Consider the following 20,511-nt stretch of genomic DNA (forward strand, 5'->3'; position numbering starts at 1 on the left):
TGGTTTGAACATTTATTCAGCTTATTAGAAACAAACGTCGATTAAAAAAGACTTCAGAATCGCCTTTATTGTCATTATAATTTACATTACAATGAAATTTGATTCTCATCCAAGGTGTTTGCCAGTACAGTAAATACACACAGAGAAGCCTCAGGCTTTAGCCAAACAAGGCGTGCTGGCATGAGGTTCTCCGTGTCCTGGTAGGAGACCTCATCCATGTATCACATGATGTTTCCAACAAGCAAGTAGTTAGATAATGGCAGTAATCTATGCAGTTAGGCCCTTATAAAGATCCAGATCTGTCACTTCAGCACATGCTTTCTAATGTCACACAAACACAAACACACATATCTATCTATCTACCAACATAACTACCTACCTGCCTCCATCTATTTGCTTACCTCCTGTCCAGATGTGGCTTGTAACAAATGAGGTCATACCAAAAGGTGAGAAGCCTCAGGCTTTAGCCAAACAAGGCGTGCTGGCATGAGGTTCTCCGTGTCCTGGTAGGAGACCTCATCCATGTATCACATGATGTTTCCAACAAGCAAGTAGTTAGATAATGGCAGTAATCTATGCAGTTAGTCCATTATAAACGTCCAGATCTGTCACTTCAGCACATGCTTTCTGATGTCACACAAACACAAACACACATATCTATCTATCTACCAACATAACTACCTACCTGCCTCCATCTATTTGCTTACCTCCTGTCCAGATGTGGCTTGTAACGAATGAGGTCATAGCAAATGGTGAGAAGACTCAGGCTTTAGCCAAACAAGGCATGTTGGCATGAGGTTCTCCGTGTCCTGGTAGGAGACCTCATCCATGTATCACATGATGTTTCCAACAAGCAGGTAGTTAGACAATGGCAGTAAACTATGCAGTTAGGCCCTTATAAAGATCCAGATCTGTCAGTTCAGCACATGCTTTCTGATGTCACACAAACACAAACACAAACACAAACACACATATCTATCTATGTATCTACCAACATAACTACCTACCTGCCTCCATCTATTTGCTTACCTCCTGTCCAGATGTGGCTTGTAACGAATGAGACCATACCAAATGGTGAGAAGCCTCAGGCTTTAGCCAAACAAGGCGTGTTGGCATGAGGTTCTCCGTGTCCTGGTAGGAGACCTCATCCATGTATCACATGATGTTTCCAACAAGCAGGTAGTCAGATAATGGCAGTAATCTATGCAGTTAGGCCCTTATAAAGATCCAGATCTGTCACTTCAGCACATGCTTTCTGATGTCACACAAACACAAACACAAACACACATATCTATCTATCTACCAACATAACTACCTACCTGCCTCCATCTATTTGCTTACCTCCTGTCCAGATGTGACTTGTAACGAATGAGGTCATACCAAATGGTGAGAAGACTCAGGCTTTAGCCAAACAAGGCGTGTTGGCATGAGGTTCTCCGTGTCCTGGTAGGAGACCTCATCCATGTATCACATGATGTTTCCAACAAGCAGGTAGTTAGATAATGGCAGTAATCTATGCAGTTAGGCCCTTATAAAGATCCAGATCAGTCAGTTCAGCACATGCTTTCTGATGTCACACAAACACAAACACACATATCTATCTATCTACCAACATAACTACCTACCTGCCTCCATTTATTTGCTTACCTCCTGTCCAGATGTGGCTTGTAACGAATGAGGTCATACCAAATGGTGAGAAGACTCAGGCTTTAGCCAAACAAGGCGTGTTGGCATGAGGTTCTCCGTGTCCTGGTAGGAGACCTCATCCATGTATCACATGATGTTTCCAACAAGCAGGTAGTTGGATAATGGCAGTAATCTATGCAGTTAGGCCCTTATAAAGATCCAGATCTGTCACTTCAGCACATGCTTTCTGATGTCACACAAACACAAACACACATATCTATCTATCTATCTACCAACATAACTACCTACCTGCCTCCATCTGTTTGCTTACCTCCTGTCCAGATGTGGCTTGTAATGAATGAGGTCATACCAAATGGTGAGAAGACTCAGGCTTTAGCCAAACAAGGCGTGTTGGCATGAGGTTCTCCGTGTCCTGGTATGAGACCTCATCCATGTATCACATGATGTTTCCAACAAGCAGGTAGTTAGATAATGGCAGTAATCTATGCAGTTAGGCCCTTATAAAGATCCAGATCAGTCAGTTCAGCACATGCTTTCTGATGTCACACAAACACAAACACACATATCTATCTATCTACCAACATAACTACCTACCTGCCTCCATTTATTTGCTTACCTCCTGTCCAGATGTGGCTTGTAACGAATGAGGTCATACCAAATGGTGAGAAGACTCAGGCTTTAGCCAAACAAGGCGTGTTGGCATGAGGTTCTCCGTGTCCTGGTAGGAGACCTCATCCATGTATCACATGATGTTTCCAACAAGCAGGTAGTTAGATAATGGCAGTAATCTATGCAGTTAGGCCCTTATAAAGATCCAGATCTGTCACTTCAGCACATGCTTTCTGATGTCACACAAACACAAACACACATATCTATCTATCTATCTACCAACATAACTACCTACCTGCCTCCATCTGTTTGCTTACCTCCTGTCCAGATGTGGCTTGTAATGAATGAGGTCATACCAAATGGTGAGAAGACTCAGGCTTTAGCCAAACAAGGCGTGTTGGCATGAGGTTCTCCGTGTCCTGGTATGAGACCTCATCCATGTATCACATGATGTTTCCAACAAGCAAGTAGTTAGATAATGGCAGTAATCTATGCAGTTAGGCCCTTATAAAGATCCAGATCAGTCAGTTCAGCACATGCTTTCTGATGTCACACAAACACAATCACAAACACACATATCTATCTATGTATCTACCAACATAACTACCTACTTGCCTCCATTTATTTGCTTACCTCCTGTCCAGATGTGGCTTGTAATGAATGAGGTCATACCAAATGGTGAGAAGACTCAGGCTTTAGCCAAACAAGGCGTGTTGGCATGAGGTTCTCCGTGTCCTGGTAGGAGAGCTCATCCATGTATCGTATGATGTTTCCAACAAGCAGGTAGTTAGATAATGGCAATAATCTATGCAGTTAGGCCCTTATAAAGATCCAGATCTGTCACTTTAGCACATGCTTTCTGATGTCACACAAACACAAACACAAACACACATATCTATCTATCTACCAACATAACTACCTACCTGCCTCCATCTATTTGCTTACCTCCTGTCCAGATGTGGCTTGTAACAAATGAGTTCATACCAAATGGTGAGAAGACTCAGGCTTTAGCCAAACAAGGCGTGCTGGCATGAGGTTCTCCGTGTCCTGGTAGGACACCTCATCCATGTATCACATGATGTTTCCAACAAGCAGGTAGTTAGATAATAGCAGTAATCTATGCAGTTAGGCCCTTATAAAGATCCAGATCTGTCACTTCAGCACATGCTTTATGATGTCACACAAACACAAACACAAACACACACATATCTATCTATCTATCTATCTATCTATCTATCTATCTATCTATCTATCTATCTATCTATCTATCTATCTATCTATCTATCTATCTATCTATCTATCTACCAACATAACTACCTACCTGCCTCCAACTATTTGCTTACCTCCCGTCCAGATGTGGCTTGTAACAAATTAGGTCATACCAAATGTTGAGAAGCCTCAGGCTTTAGCCAAACAAGGCGTGCTGGCATGAGGTTCTCCGTGTCCTGGTAGGAGACCTCATCCATGTATCATATGATGTTTCCAACAAGCAGGTCCTTAGATAATGCCAGTAATCTATGCAGTTAGGCCCTTATAAAGATCCAGATCGGTCAGTTCAGCACATGCTTTCTGATGTCACACAAACACAAACACACATATCTATCTATCTACCAACATAACTACCTACCTGCCTCTATATACTTGCTTACCTCCTGTCCAGATGTGGCTTGTAACAAATTAGGTCATACCAAATGGTGAGAAACCTCAGGCTTTAGCCAAACAAGGAGTGCTGGCATGAGGTTCTCCGTGTCCTGGTAGGAGACCTCATCCATGTATTATATGATGTTTCCAACAAGCAGGTACTTAGATAATGGCAGTAATCTATGCAGTTAGTCCATTATAAACGTCCAGATGTGTCACTTCAGCACATGCTTTCTGATGTCACAAAAACACAAACACACATATCTATCTATCTACCAACATAACTACCTACCTGCCTCCATCTATTTGCTTACCTCCTGTCCAGATGTGGCTTGTAACAAATTAGGTCATACCAAATGGTGAGAAGCCTCAGGCTTTAGCCAAACAAGGCGTGCTGGCATGAGGTTCTCCGTGTCCTGGTAGGAGACCTCATCCATGTATTATATGATGTTTCCAACAAGCAGGTCCTTAGATAATGGCAGTAATCTATGCAGTTAGTCCATTATAAACGTCCAGATCTGTCACTTCAGCACATGCTTTCTGAAGTCACAGAAACACAAACACACATATCTATCTATCTACCAACATAACTACCTACCTGCCTCCAACTATTTGCTTACCTCCTGTCCAGATGTGGCATGTAACAAATTAGGTCATACCAAATGGTGAGAAGCCTCAGGCTTTAGCCAAACAAGGCGTGCTGGCATGAGGTTCTCCGTGTCCTGGTAGGAGACCTCATCCATGTATCATATGATGTTTCCAACAAGCAGGTAGTTAGATAATGGCAGAAATCTATGCAGTTAGGCCCTTATAAAGATCCAGCTCTGTCACTTCAGCACATGCTTTCTGATGTCACACAAACACAAACACAAACACACAAATTTATCTATCTATCCATCTATCTAACAACATAACTACCTACCTGCCTCCATCTATTTGCTTACCTCCTGTCCAGATGTCGCTTGTAACAAATGAGGTCATACCAAATGGTGAGAAGCCTCAGGCTTTAGCCAAACAAGGCGTGTTGGCATGAGGTTCTCCGTGTCCTGGTACGAGACCTTATCCATGTATCGTATGATGTTTCCAACAAGCAGGTACTTAGATAATGTCAGTAATCTATGCAGTTAGGCCCTTATAAAGATCCAGATCTGTCACTTCAGCACATGCTTTCTGATGTCACACAAACACAAACACACATATCTATGTATCTACCAACATAACTACCTACCTGCCTCCATCTATTTGCTTACCTCCTGTCCAGATGTGGCTTGCAACGAATGAGGTCATACCAAATGGTGAGAAGACTCAGGCTTTAGCCAAACAAGGCGTGTTGGCATGAGGTTCTCCGTGTCCTGGTAGGAGACCTCATCCATGTATCACATGATGTTTCCAACCAGCAGGTAGTTAGATAATGGCAGTAATCTATGCAGTTAGGCCCTTATAAAGATCCAGATCTGTCACTTCAGCACATGCTTTCTGAAGTCACACAAACACAAACACACATATCTATCTATCTACCAACATAACTACCTACCTGCCTCCATCTATTTGCTTACCTCCTGTCCAGATGTGGCTTGTAACAAATGAGGTCATACCAAATGGTGAGAAGCCTCAGGCTTTAGCCAAACAAGGCGTGCTGGCATGAGGTTCTCCGTGTCCTGGTACGAGACCTTATCCATGTATCGTATGATGTTTCCAACAAGCAGGTAGTTAGATAATGGCAGTAATCTATGCAGTTAGGCCCTTATAAAGATCCAGATCTGTCACTTCAGCACATGCTTTCTGATGTCACACAAACACAAACACAAACACAAACACACATATCTATCTATCTACCAACATAACTACCTACCTGCCTCCATCTATTTGCTTACCTCCTGTCCAGATGTGGCTTGTAACAAATGAGGTCATACCAAATGGTGAGAAGCCTCAGGCTTTAGCCAAACAAGGCGTGCTGGCATGAGGTTCTCCGTGTCCTGGTAGGAGACCTCATCCATGTATCACATGATGTTTCCAACAAGCAAGTAGTTAGATAATGGCAGTAATCTATGCAGTTAGGCCCTTATAAAGATCCAGATCTGTCACTTCAGCACATGCTTTCTAATGTCACACAAACACAAACACACATATCTATCTATCTACCAACATAACTACCTACCTGCCTCCATCTATTTGCTTACCTCCTGTCCAGATGTGGCTTGTAACAAATGAGGTCATACCAAATGGTGAGAAGCCTCAGGCTTTAGCCAAACAAGGCGTGCTGGCATGAGGTTCTCCGTGTCCTGGTAGGAGACCTCATCCATGTATCACATGATGTTTCCAACAAGCAAGTAGTTAGATAATGGCAGTAATCTATGCAGTTAGTCCATTATAAACGTCCAGATCTGTCACTTCAGCACATGCTTTCTGATGTCACACAAACACAAACACACATATCTATCTATCTACCAACATAACTACCTACCTGCCTCCATCTATTTGCTTACCTCCTGTCCAGATGTGGCTTGTAACGAATGAGGTCATAGCAAATGGTGAGAAGACTCAGGCTTTAGCCAAACAAGGCATGTTGGCATGAGGTTCTCCGTGTCCTGGTGGGAGACCTCATCAATGTATCACATGATGTTTCCAACAAGCAGGTAGTTAGACAATGGCAGTAAACTATGCAGTTAGGCCCTTATAAAGATCCAGATCAGTCAGTTCAGCACATGCTTTCTGATGTCACACAAACACAAACACACATATCTATCTATGTATCTACCAACATAACTACCTACCTGCCTCCATCTATTTGCTTACCTCCTGTCCAGATGTGACTTGTAACAAATGAGGTCATACCAAATGGTGAGAAGCCTCAGGCTTTAGCCAAACAAGGCGTGCTGGCATGAGGTTCTCCGTGTCCTGGTACGAGACCTTATCCATGTATCGTATGATGTTTCCAACAAGCAGGTAGTTAGATAATGGCAGTAATCTATGCAGTTAGGCCCTTATAAAGATCCAGATCTGTCACTTCAGCACATGCTTTCTGATGTCACACAAACACAAACACAAACACAAACACACATATCTATCTATCTAACAACATGACTACCTACCTGCCTCCATCTATTTGCTTACCTCCTGTCCAGATGTGGCTTGTAACGAATGAGGTCATACCAAATGGTGAGAAGACTCAGGCTTTAGCCAAACAAGGCGTGTTGGCACAAGGTTCTCCGTGTCCTGGTAGGAGACCTCATCCATGTATCACATGATGTTTCCAACAAGCAGGTAGTTAGATAATGGCAGTAATCTATGCAGTTAGGCCCTTATAAAGATCCAGATCGGTCAGTTCAGCACATGCTTTCTGATGTCACACAAACACAAACACACATATCTATCTATCTACCAACATAACTACCTACCTGCCTCCATCTATTTGCTTACCTCCTGTCCAGATGTGGCTTGTAACAAATGAGGTCATACCAAATGGTGAGAAGCCTCAGGCTTTAGCCAAACAAGGCGTGCTGGCATGAGGTTCTCCGTGTCCTGGTAGGAGACCTCATCCATGTATCACATGATGTTTCCAACAAGCAAGTAGTTAGATAATGGCAGTAATCTATGCAGTTAGGCCCTTATAAAGATCCAGATCTGTCACTTCAGCACATGCTTTCTAATGTCACACAAACACAAACACACATATCTATCTATCTACCAACATAACTACCTACCTGCCTCCATCTATTTGCTTACCTCCTGTCCAGATGTGGCTTGTAACAAATGAGGTCATACCAAATGGTGAGAAGCCTCAGGCTTTAGCCAAACAAGGCGTGCTGGCATGAGGTTCTCCGTGTCCTGGTAGGAGACCTCATCCATGTATCACATGATGTTTCCAACAAGCAAGTAGTTAGATAATGGCAGTAATCTATGCAGTTAGTCCATTATAAACGTCCAGATCTGTCACTTCAGCACATGCTTTCTGATGTCACACAAACACAAACACACATATCTATCTATCTACCAACATAACTACCTACCTGCCTCCATCTATTTGCTTACCTCCTGTCCAGATGTGACTTGTAACGAATGAGGTCATACCAAATGGTGAGAAGACTCAGGCTTTAGCCAAACAAGGCGTGTTGGCATGAGGTTCTCCGTGTCCTGGTAGGAGACCTCATCCATGTATCACATGATGTTTCCAACAAGCAGGTAGTTAGATAATGGCAGTAATCTATGCAGTTAGGCCCTTATAAAGATCCAGATCAGTCAGTTCAGCACATGCTTTCTGATGTCACACAAACACAAACACACATATCTATCTATCTACCAACATAACTACCTACCTGCCTCCATTTATTTGCTTACCTCCTGTCCAGATGTGGCTTGTAACGAATGAGGTCATACCAAATGGTGAGAAGACTCAGGCTTTAGCCAAACAAGGCGTGTTGGCATGAGGTTCTCCGTGTCCTGGTAGGAGACCTCATCCATGTATCACATGATGTTTCCAACAAGCAGGTAGTTGGATAATGGCAGTAATCTATGCAGTTAGGCCCTTATAAAGATCCAGATCTGTCACTTCAGCACATGCTTTCTGATGTCACACAAACACAAACACACATATCTATCTATCTATCTACCAACATAACTACCTACCTGCCTCCATCTGTTTGCTTACCTCCTGTCCAGATGTGGCTTGTAATGAATGAGGTCATACCAAATGGTGAGAAGACTCAGGCTTTAGCCAAACAAGGCGTGTTGGCATGAGGTTCTCCGTGTCCTGGTATGAGACCTCATCCATGTATCACATGATGTTTCCAACAAGCAGGTAGTTAGATAATGGCAGTAATCTATGCAGTTAGGCCCTTATAAAGATCCAGATCAGTCAGTTCAGCACATGCTTTCTGATGTCACACAAACACAAACACACATATCTATCTATCTACCAACATAACTACCTACCTGCCTCCATTTATTTGCTTACCTCCTGTCCAGATGTGGCTTGTAACGAATGAGGTCATACCAAATGGTGAGAAGACTCAGGCTTTAGCCAAACAAGGCGTGTTGGCATGAGGTTCTCCGTGTCCTGGTAGGAGACCTCATCCATGTATCACATGATGTTTCCAACAAGCAGGTAGTTAGATAATGGCAGTAATCTATGCAGTTAGGCCCTTATAAAGATCCAGATCTGTCACTTCAGCACATGCTTTCTGATGTCACACAAACACAAACACACATATCTATCTATCTATCTACCAACATAACTACCTACCTGCCTCCATCTGTTTGCTTACCTCCTGTCCAGATGTGGCTTGTAATGAATGAGGTCATACCAAATGGTGAGAAGACTCAGGCTTTAGCCAAACAAGGCGTGTTGGCATGAGGTTCTCCGTGTCCTGGTATGAGACCTCATCCATGTATCACATGATGTTTCCAACAAGCAAGTAGTTAGATAATGGCAGTAATCTATGCAGTTAGGCCCTTATAAAGATCCAGATCAGTCAGTTCAGCACATGCTTTCTGATGTCACACAAACACAATCACAAACACACATATCTATCTATGTATCTACCAACATAACTACCTACTTGCCTCCATTTATTTGCTTACCTCCTGTCCAGATGTGGCTTGTAATGAATGAGGTCATACCAAATGGTGAGAAGACTCAGGCTTTAGCCAAACAAGGCGTGTTGGCATGAGGTTCTCCGTGTCCTGGTAGGAGAGCTCATCCATGTATCGTATGATGTTTCCAACAAGCAGGTAGTTAGATAATGGCAATAATCTATGCAGTTAGGCCCTTATAAAGATCCAGATCTGTCACTTTAGCACATGCTTTCTGATGTCACACAAACACAAACACAAACACACATATCTATCTATCTACCAACATAACTACCTACCTGCCTCCATCTATTTGCTTACCTCCTGTCCAGATGTGGCTTGTAACAAATGAGTTCATACCAAATGGTGAGAAGACTCAGGCTTTAGCCAAACAAGGCGTGCTGGCATGAGGTTCTCCGTGTCCTGGTAGGACACCTCATCCATGTATCACATGATGTTTCCAACAAGCAGGTAGTTAGATAATAGCAGTAATCTATGCAGTTAGGCCCTTATAAAGATCCAGATCTGTCACTTCAGCACATGCTTTATGATGTCACACAAACACAAACACAAACACACACATATCTATCTATCTATCTATCTATCTATCTATCTATCTATCTATCTATCTATCTATCTATCTATCTATCTATCTATCTATCTATCTATCTATCTATCTATCTATCTACCAACATAACTACCTACCTGCCTCCAACTATTTGCTTACCTCCCGTCCAGATGTGGCTTGTAACAAATTAGGTCATACCAAATGTTGAGAAGCCTCAGGCTTTAGCCAAACAAGGCGTGCTGGCATGAGGTTCTCCGTGTCCTGGTAGGAGACCTCATCCATGTATCATATGATGTTTCCAACAAGCAGGTCCTTAGATAATGCCAGTAATCTATGCAGTTAGGCCCTTATAAAGATCCAGATCGGTCAGTTCAGCACATGCTTTCTGATGTCACACAAACACAAACACACATATCTATCTATCTACCAACATAACTACCTACCTGCCTCCATCTATTTGCTTACCTCCTGTCCAGATGTGGCTTGTAACAAATTAGGTCATACCAAATGGTGAGAAGCCTCAGGCTTTAGCCAAACAAGGCGTGCTGGCATGAGGTTCTCCGTGTCCTGGTAGGAGACCTCATCCATGTATCATATGATGTTTCCAACAAGCAGGTAGTTAGATAATGGCAGTAATCTATGCAGTTAGGCCCTTATAAAGATTCAGATCGGTCAGTTCAGCACATGCTTTGTGATGTCACACAAACACAAACACACATATCTATCTATCTACCAACATAACTACCTACCTGCCTCCATCTATTTGCTTACCTCCTGTCCAGATGTGGCTTGTAACAAATTAGGTCATACCAAATGGTGAGAAGCCTCAGGCTTTAGCCAAACAAGGCGTGCTGGCATGAGGTTCTCCGTGTCCTGGTAGGAGACCTCATCCATGTATTATATGATCTTTCCAACAAGCAGGTCCTTAGATAATGGCAGTAATCTATGCAGTTAGTCCATTATAAACGTCCAGATCTGTCACTTCAGCACATGCTTTCTGAAGTCACAGAAACACAAACACACATATCTATCTATCTACCAACATAACTACCTACCTGCCTCCAACTATTTGCTTACCTCCTGTCCAGATGTGGCATGTAACAAATTAGGTCATACCAAATGGTGAGAAGCCTCAGGCTTTAGCCAAACAAGGCGTGCTGGCATGAGGTTCTCCGTGTCCTGGTAGGAGACCTCATCCATGTATCATATGATGTTTCCAACAAGCAGGTAGTTAGATAATGGCAGAAATCTATGCAGTTAGGCCCTTATAAAGATCCAGCTCTGTCACTTCAGCACATGCTTTCTGATGTCACACAAACACAAACACAAACACACATATTTATCTATCTATCCATCTATCTAACAACATAACTACCTACCTGCCTCCATCTATTTGCTTACCTCCTGTCCAGATGTCGCTTGTAACAAATGAGGTCATACCAAATGGTGAGAAGCCTCAGGCTTTAGCCAAACAAGGCGTGTTGGCATGAGGTTCTCCGTGTCCTGGTACGAGACCTTATCCATGTATCGTATGATGTTTCCAACAAGCAGGTACTTAGATAATGTCAGTAATCTATGCAGTTAGGCCCTTATAAAGATCCAGATCTGTCACTTCAGCACATGCTTTCTGATGTCACACAAACACAAACACACATATCTATGTATCTACCAACATAACTACCTACCTGCCTCCATCTATTTGCTTACCTCCTGTCCAGATGTGGCTTGCAACGAATGAGGTCATACCAAATGGTGAGAAGACTCAGGCTTTAGCCAAACAAGGCGTGTTGGCATGAGGTTCTCCGTGTCCTGGTAGGAGACCTCATCCATGTATCACATGATGTTTCCAACCAGCAGGTAGTTAGATAATGGCAGTAATCTATGCAGTTAGGCCCTTATAAAGATCCAGATCTGTCACTTCAGCACATGCTTTCTGATGTCACACAAACACAAACACACATATCTATGTATCTACCAACATAACTACCTACTTGCCTCCATTTATTTGCTTACCTCCTGTCCAGATGTCGCTTGTAACAAATGAGGTCATACCAAATGGTGAGAAGCCTCAGGCTTTAGCCAAACAAGGCGTGTTGGCATGAGGTTCTCCGTGTCCTGGTACGAGACCTTATCCATGTATCGTATGATGTTTCCAACAAGCAGGTACTTAGATAATGTCAGTAATCTATGCAGTTAGGCCCTTATAAAGATCCAGATCTGTCACTTCAGCACATGCTTTCTGATGTCACACAAACACAAACACACATATCTATGTATCTACCAACATAACTACCTACCTGCCTCCATCTATTTGCTTACCTCCTGTCCAGATGTGGCTTGCAACGAATGAGGTCATACCAAATGGTGAGAAGACTCAGGCTTTAGCCAAACAAGGCGTGTTGGCATGAGGTTCTCCGTGTCCTGGTAGGAGACCTCATCCATGTATCACATGATGTTTCCAACCAGCAGGTAGTTAGATAATGGCAGTAATCTATGCAGTTAGGCCCTTATAAAGATCCAGATCTGTCACTTCAGCACATGCTTTGTGATGTCACACAAACACAAACACACATATCTATCTATCTACCAACATAACTACCTACCTGCCTCCATCTATTTGCTTACCTCCTGTCCAGATGTGGCTTGTAACAAATGAGGTCATACCAAATGGTGAGAAGCCTCAGGCTTTAGCCAAACAAGGCGTGCTGGCATGAGGTTCTCCGTGTCCTGGTACGAGACCTTATCCATGTATCGTATGATGTTTCCAACAAGCAGGTAGTTAGATAATGGCAGTAATCTATGCAGTTAGGCCCTTATAAAGATCCAGATCTGTCACTTCAGCACATGCTTTCTGATGTCACACAAACACAAACACAAACACACATATCTATCTATCTAACAACATAACTACCTACCTGCCTCCATCTATTTGCTTACCTCCTGTCCAGATGTGGCTTGTAACGAATGAGGTCATACCAAATGGTGAGAAGACTCAGGCTTTAGCCAAAGAAGGCGTGTTGGCACGAGGTTCTCCGTGTCCTGGTAGGAGACCTCATCCATGTATCACATGATGTTTCCAACAAGCAGGTAGTTAGATAATGGCAGTAATCTATGCAGTTAGGCCCTTATAAAGATCCAGATCTGTCACTTCAGCACATGCTTTCTGATGTCACACAAACACAAACACAAACACACATATCGATCTATCTACCAACATAACTACCTACCTGCCTCCATCTATTTGCTTACCTCCTGTCCAGATGTGGCTTGTAACAAATGAGGTCATACCAAATGGTGAGAAGACTCAGGCTTTAGCCAAACAAGGCGTGCTGGCATGAGGTTCTCCGTGTCCTGGTACGAGACCTTATCCATGTATAGTATGATGTTTCCAACAAGCAGGTAGTTAGATAATGGCAGTAATCTATGCAGTTAGGCCCTTATAAAGATCCAGATCTGTCACTTCAGCACATGCTTTCTGATGTCACACAAACACAAACACAAACACACATATCGATCTATCTACCAACATAACTACCTACCTGCCTCCATCTATTTGCTTACCTCCTGTCCAGATGTGGCTTGTAACAAATGAGGTCATACCAAATGGTGAGAAGACTCAGGCTTTAGCCAAACAAGGCGTGCTGGCATGAGGTTCTCCGTGTCCTGGTAGGACACCTCATCCATGTATCACATGATGTTTCCAACAAGCAGGTAGTTAGATAATGGCAGTAGTCTATGCAGTTAGGCCCTTATAAAGATCCAGATCTGTCACTTCAGCACATGCTTTCTGATGTCACACAAACACAAACACACATATCTATCTATCTACCAACATAACTACCTACCTGCCTCCATCTATTTGCTTACCTCCTGTCCAGATGTGGCTTGTAACGAATGAGGTCATACCAAATGGTGAGAAGACTCAGGCTTTAGCCAAACAAGGCGTGTTGGCATGAGGTTCTCCATGTCCTGGTACGAGACCTTATCCATGTATCACATGATGTTTCCAACAAGCAGGTAGTTAGATAATGGCAGTAATCTATACAGTTAGGCCCTTATAAAGATCCAGATCTGTCACTTCAGCACATGCTTTCTGATGTCACACAAACACAAACACAAACACACATATCTATCTATCTATCTATCTATCTATTTATCTATCTATCTATCTATCTATCTATCTATCTATCTATCTATCTATCTATCTATCTATCTATCTATCTATCTATCTATCTAACAACATAACTACCTACCTGCGTCCATCTATTTGCTTACCTCCTGTCCAGATGTGGCTTGTAACGAATGAGGTCATACCAAATGGTGAGAAGACTCAGGCTTTAGCCAAACAAGGCGTGTTGGCATGAGGTTCTCCGTGTCCTGGTAGGAGACCTCATCCATGTATCACATGATGTTTCCAACAAGCAGGTAGTTAGATAATGGCAGTAATCTATGCAGTTAGGCCCTTATAAAGATCCAGCTCTGTCACTTCAGCACATGCTTTCTGATGTCACACAAACACAAACACAAACACACATATTTATCTATCTATCCATCTATCTAACAACATAACTACCTACCTGCCTCCATCTATTTGCTTACCTCCTGTCCAGATGTCGCTTGTAACAAATGAGGTCATACCAAATGGTGAGAAGCCTCAGGCTTTAGCCAAACAAGGCGTGTTGGCATGAGGTTCTCCGTGTCCTGGTACGAGACCTTATCCATGTATCGTATGATGTTTCCAACAAGCAGGTACTTAGATAATGTCAGTAATCTATGCAGTTAGGCCCTTATAAAGATCCAGATCTGTCACTTCAGCACATGCTTTCTGATGTCACACAAACACAAACACAAACACATATCTATCTATCTATCTATCTATCTATCTATCTATCTATCTATCTATCTATCTATCTATCTATCTATCTATCTATCTATCTATCTATCTATCTAACAACATAACTACCTACCTGCCTCCATCTATTTGCTTACCTCCTGTCCAGATGTGGCTTGTAACGAATGAGGTCATACCAAATGGTGAGAAGACTCAGGCTTTAGCCAAACAAGGCGTGTTGGCATGAGGTTCTCCGTGTCCTGGTAGGAGACCTCATCCATGTATCACATGATGTTTCCAACAAGCAGGTAGTTAGATAATGGCAGTAATCTATGCAGTTAGGCCCTTATAAAGATCCAGCTCTGTCACTTCAGCACATGCTTTCTGATGTCACACAAACACAAACACAAACACACATATTTATCTATCTATCCATCTATCTAACAACATAACTACCTACCTGCCTCCATCTATTTGCTTACCTCCTGTCCAGATGTCGCTTGTAACAAATGAGGTCATACCAAATGGTGAGAAGCCTCAGGCTTTAGCCAAACAAGGCGTGTTGGCATGAGGTTCTCCGTGTCCTGGTACGAGACCTTATCCATGTATCGTATGATGTTTCCAACAAGCAGGTACTTAGATAATGTCAGTAATCTATGCAGTTAGGCCCTTATAAAGATCCAGATCTGTCACTTCAGCACATGCTTTCTGATGTCACACAAACACAAACACAAACACACATATCGATCTATCTACCAACATAACTACCTACCTGCCTCCATCTATTTGCTTACCTCCTGTCCAGATGTGGCTTGTAACGAATGAGGTCATACCAAATGGTGAGAAGACTCTGGCTTTAGCCAAACAAGGCGTGTTGGCATGAGGTTCTCCATGTCCTGGTACGAGAACTTATCCATGTATCACATGATGTTTCCAACAAGCAGGTAGTTAGATAATGGCAGTAATCTATGCAGTTAGGCCCTTATAAAGATCCAGATCTGTCACTTCAGCACATGCTTTCTGATGTCACACAAACACAAACACAAACACACATATCTATCTATCTATCTATCTATCTATCTATCTATCTATCTATCTATCTATCTATCTATCTATCTATCTATCTATCTATCTATCTATCTAACAACATAACTACCTACCTGCCTCCATCTATTTGCTTACCTCCTGTCCAGATGTGGCTTGTAACGAATGAGGTCATACCAAATGGTGAGAAGACTCAGGCTTTAGCCAAACAAGGCGTGTTGGCATGAGGTTCTCCGTGTCCTGGTACGAGACCTTATCCATGTATCACATGATGTTTCCAACAAGCAGGTAGTTAGATAATGGCAGTAATCTATGCAGTTAGGCCCTTATAAAGATCCAGATCTGTCACTTCAGCACATGCTTTCTGATGTCACACAAACACAAACACAAACACACATATCGATCTATCTACCAACATAACTACCTACCTGCCTCCATCTATTTGCTTACCTCCTGTCCAGATGTGGCTTGTAACAAATGAGGTCATACCAAATGGTGAGAAGACTCAGGCTTTAGCCAAACAAGGCGTGCTGGCATGAGGTTCTCCGTGTCCTGGTAGGACACCTCATCCATGTATCACATGATGTTTCCAACAAGCAGGTAGTTAGATAATGGCAGTAGTCTATGCAGTTAGGCCCTTATAAAGATCCAGATCTGTCACTTCAGCACATGCTTTCTGATGTCACACAAACACAAACATACATATCTATCTATCTTCCAACATAACTACCTACCTGCCTCCATCTATTTGCTTACCTCCTGTCCAGATGTGGCTTGTAACGAATGAGGTCATACCAAATGGTGAGAAGACTCAGGCTTTAGCCAAACAAGGCGTGTTGGCACGAGGTTCTCCGTGTCCTGGTAGGAGACCTCATCCATGTATCACATGATGTTTCCAACAAGCAGGTAGTTAGATAATGGCAGTAATCTATGCAGTTAGGCCCTTATAAAGATCCAGATCTGTCACTTCAGCACATGCTTTCTGATGTCACACAAACACAAACACAAACACAAACACACATATCTATCTATCTATCTATCTAACAACATAACTACCTACCTGCCTCCATCTATTTGCTTACCTCCTGTCCAGATGTGGCTTGTAACGAATGAGGTCATACCAAATGGTGAGAAGACTCAGGCTTTAGCCAAACAAGGCGTGTTGGCACGAGGTTCTCCGTGTCCTGGTAGGAGACCTCATCCATGTATCACATGATGTTTCCAACAAGCAGGTAGTTAGATAATGGCAGTAATCTATGCAGTTAGGCCCTTATAAAGATCCAGATCGGTCAGTTCAGCACATGCTTTCTGATGTCACACAAACACAAACACACATATCTATCTATCTACCAACATAACTACCTACCTGCCTCTATATACTTGCTTACCTCCTGTCCAGATGTGGCTTGTAACAAATTAGGTCATACCAAATGGTGAGAAACCTCAGGCTTTAGCCAAACAAGGAGTGCTGGCATGAGGTTCTCCGTGTCCTGGTAGGAGACCTCATCCATGTATCATATGATGTTTCCAACAAGCAGGTAGTTAGATAATGGCAGAAATCTATGCAGTTAGGCCCTTATAAAGATCCAGCTCTGTCACTTCAGCACATGCTTTCTGATGTCACACAAACACAAACACAAACACACATATTTATCTATCTATCCATCTATCTAACAACATAACTACCTACCTGCCTCCATCTATTTGCTTACCTCCTGTCCAGATGTCGCTTGTAACAAATGAGGTCATACCAAATGGTGAGAAGCCTCAGGCTTTAGCCAAACAAGGCGTGTTGGCATGAGGTTCTCCGTGTCCTGGTACGAGACCTTATCCATGTATCGTATGATGTTTCCAACAAGCAGGTACTTAGATAATGTCAGTAATCTATGCAGTTAGGCCCTTATAAAGATCCAGATATGTCACTTCAGCACATGCTTTCTGATGTCACACAAACACAAACACAAACACACATATCGATCTATCTACCAACATAACTACCTACCTGCCTCCATCTATGCTTACCTCCTGTCCAGATGTGGCTTGTAACAAATGAGGTCATACCAAATGGTGAGAAGACTCAGGCTTTAGCCAAACAAGGCGTGCTGGCATGAGGTTCTCCGTGTCCTGGTACGAGACCTTATCCATGTATAGTATGATGTTTCCAACAAGCAGGTAGTTAGATAATGGCAGTAATCTATGCAGTTAGGCCCTTATAAAGATCCAGATCTGTCACTTCAGCACATGCTTTCTGATGTCACACAAACACAAACACAAACACACATATCGATCTATCTACCAACATAACTACCTACCTGCCTCCATCTATTTGCTTACCTCCTGTCCAGATGTGGCTTGTAACAAATGAGGTCATACCAAATGGTGAGAAGACTCAGGCTTTAGCCAAACAAGGCGTGCTGGCATGAGGTTCTCCGTGTCCTGGTAGGACACCTCATCCATGTATCACATGATGTTTCCAACAAGCAGGTAGTTAGATAATGGCAGTAGTCTATGCAGTTAGGCCCTTATAAAGATCCAGATCTGTCACTTCAGCACATGCTTTCTGATGTCACACAAACACAAACACAAACACAAACACACATATCTATCTATCTATGTATCTAACAACATAACTACCTACCTGCCTCCATCTATTTGCTTACCTCCTGTCCAGATGTGGCTTGTAACGAATGAGGTCATACCAAATGGTGAGAAGACTCAGGCTTTAGCCAAACAAGGCGTGTTGGCACGAGGTTCTCCGTGTCCTGGTAGGAGACCTCATCCATGTATCACATGATGTTTCCAACAAGCAGGTAGTTAGATAATGGCAGTAATCTATGCAGTTAGGCCCTTATAAAGATCCAGATCGGTCAGTTCAGCACATGCTTTCTGATGTCACACAAACACAAACACACATATCTATCTATCTACCAACATAACTACCTACCTGCCTCTATATACTTGCTTACCTCCTGTCCAGATGTGGCTTGTAACAAATTAGGTCATACCAAATGGTGAGAAACCTCAGGCTTTAGCCAAACAAGGAGTGCTGGCATGAGGTTCTCCGTGTCCTGGTAGGAGACCTCATCCATGTATCATATGATGTTTCCAACAAGCAGGTAGTTAGATAATGGCAGAAATCTATGCAGTTAGGCCCTTATAAAGATCCAGCTCTGTCACTTCAGCACATGCTTTCTGATGTCACACAAACACAAACACAAACACACATATTTATCTATCTATCCATCTATCTAACAACATAACTACCTACCTGCCTCCATCTATTTGCTTACCTCCTGTCCAGATGTCGCTTGTAACAAATGAGGTCATACCAAATGGTGAGAAGCCTCAGGCTTTAGCCAAGCAAGGCGTGTTGGCATGAGGTTCTCCGTGTCCTGGTACGAGACCTTATCCATGTATCGTATGATGTTTCCAACAAGCAGGTACTTAGATAATGTCAGTAATCTATGCAGTTAGGCCCTTATAAAGATCCAGATCTGTCACTTCAGCACATGCTTTCTGATGTCACACAAACACAAACACAAACACACATATCGATCTATCTACCAACATAACTACCTACCTGCCTCCATCTATTTGCTTACCTCCTGTCCAGATGTGGCTTGTAACGAATGAGGTCATACCAAATGGTGAGAAGACTCAGGCTTTAGCCAAACAAGGCGTGCTGGCATGAGGTTCTCCGTGTCCTGGTAGGACACCTCATCCATGTATCACATGATGTTTCCAACAAGCAGGTAGTTAGATAATGGCAGTAGTCTATGCAGTTAGGCCCTTATAAAGATCCAGATCTGTCACTTCAGCACATGCTTTCTGATGTCACACAAACACAAACACACATATCTATCTATCTACCAACATAACTACCTACCTGCCTCCATCTATTTGCTTACCTCCTGTCCAGATGTGGCTTGTAACGAATGAGGTCATACCAAATGGTGAGAAGACTCAGGCTTTAGCCAAACAAGGCGTGTTGGCATGAGGTTCTCCGTGTCCTGGTAGGAGACCTCATCCATGGATCATATGATGTTTCCAACAAGCAGGTAGTTAGATAATGGCAGTAATCTATGCAGTTAGGCCCTTATAAAGATCCAGATCGGTCAGTTCAGCACATGCTTTCTGATGTCACACAAACACAAACACACATATCTATCTATCTACCAACATAACTACCTACCTGCCTCTATATACTTGCTTACCTCCTGTCCAGATATGGCTTGTAACAAATTAGGTCATACCAAATGGTGAGAAACCTCAGGCTTTAGCCAAACAAGGAGTGCTGGCATGAGGTTCTCCGTGTCCTGGTAGGAGACCTCATCCATGTATCATATGATGTTTCCAACAAGCAGGTAGTTAGATAATGGCAGAAATCTATGCAGTTAGGCCCTTATAAATATCCAGCTCTGTCACTTCAGCACATGCTTTCTGATGTCACACAAACACAAACACAAACACACATATTTATCTATCTATCCATCTATCTAACAACATAACTACCTACCTGCCTCCATCTATTTGCTTACCTCCTGTCCAGATGTCGCTTGTAACAAATGAGGTCATACCAAATGGTGAGAAGCCTCAGGCT

General features: G+C 42.8%; 1 protein-coding gene across 1 annotated transcript in view; it reads left to right on the plus strand.

Moving 5' to 3' along the window:
- Positions 1-20,511, plus strand: part of LOC143497286 (uncharacterized) — a 192,410-nt gene that overhangs the window by 24,334 nt on the left and 147,565 nt on the right. The gene's annotated exons all lie outside the window — the stretch shown is intronic.

The sequence above is a fragment of the Brachyhypopomus gauderio genome, unplaced genomic scaffold (assembly GCF_052324685.1).
Source record: "Brachyhypopomus gauderio isolate BG-103 unplaced genomic scaffold, BGAUD_0.2 sc105, whole genome shotgun sequence".
NCBI classification, from domain to species: domain Eukaryota; kingdom Metazoa; phylum Chordata; class Actinopteri; order Gymnotiformes; family Hypopomidae; genus Brachyhypopomus; species Brachyhypopomus gauderio.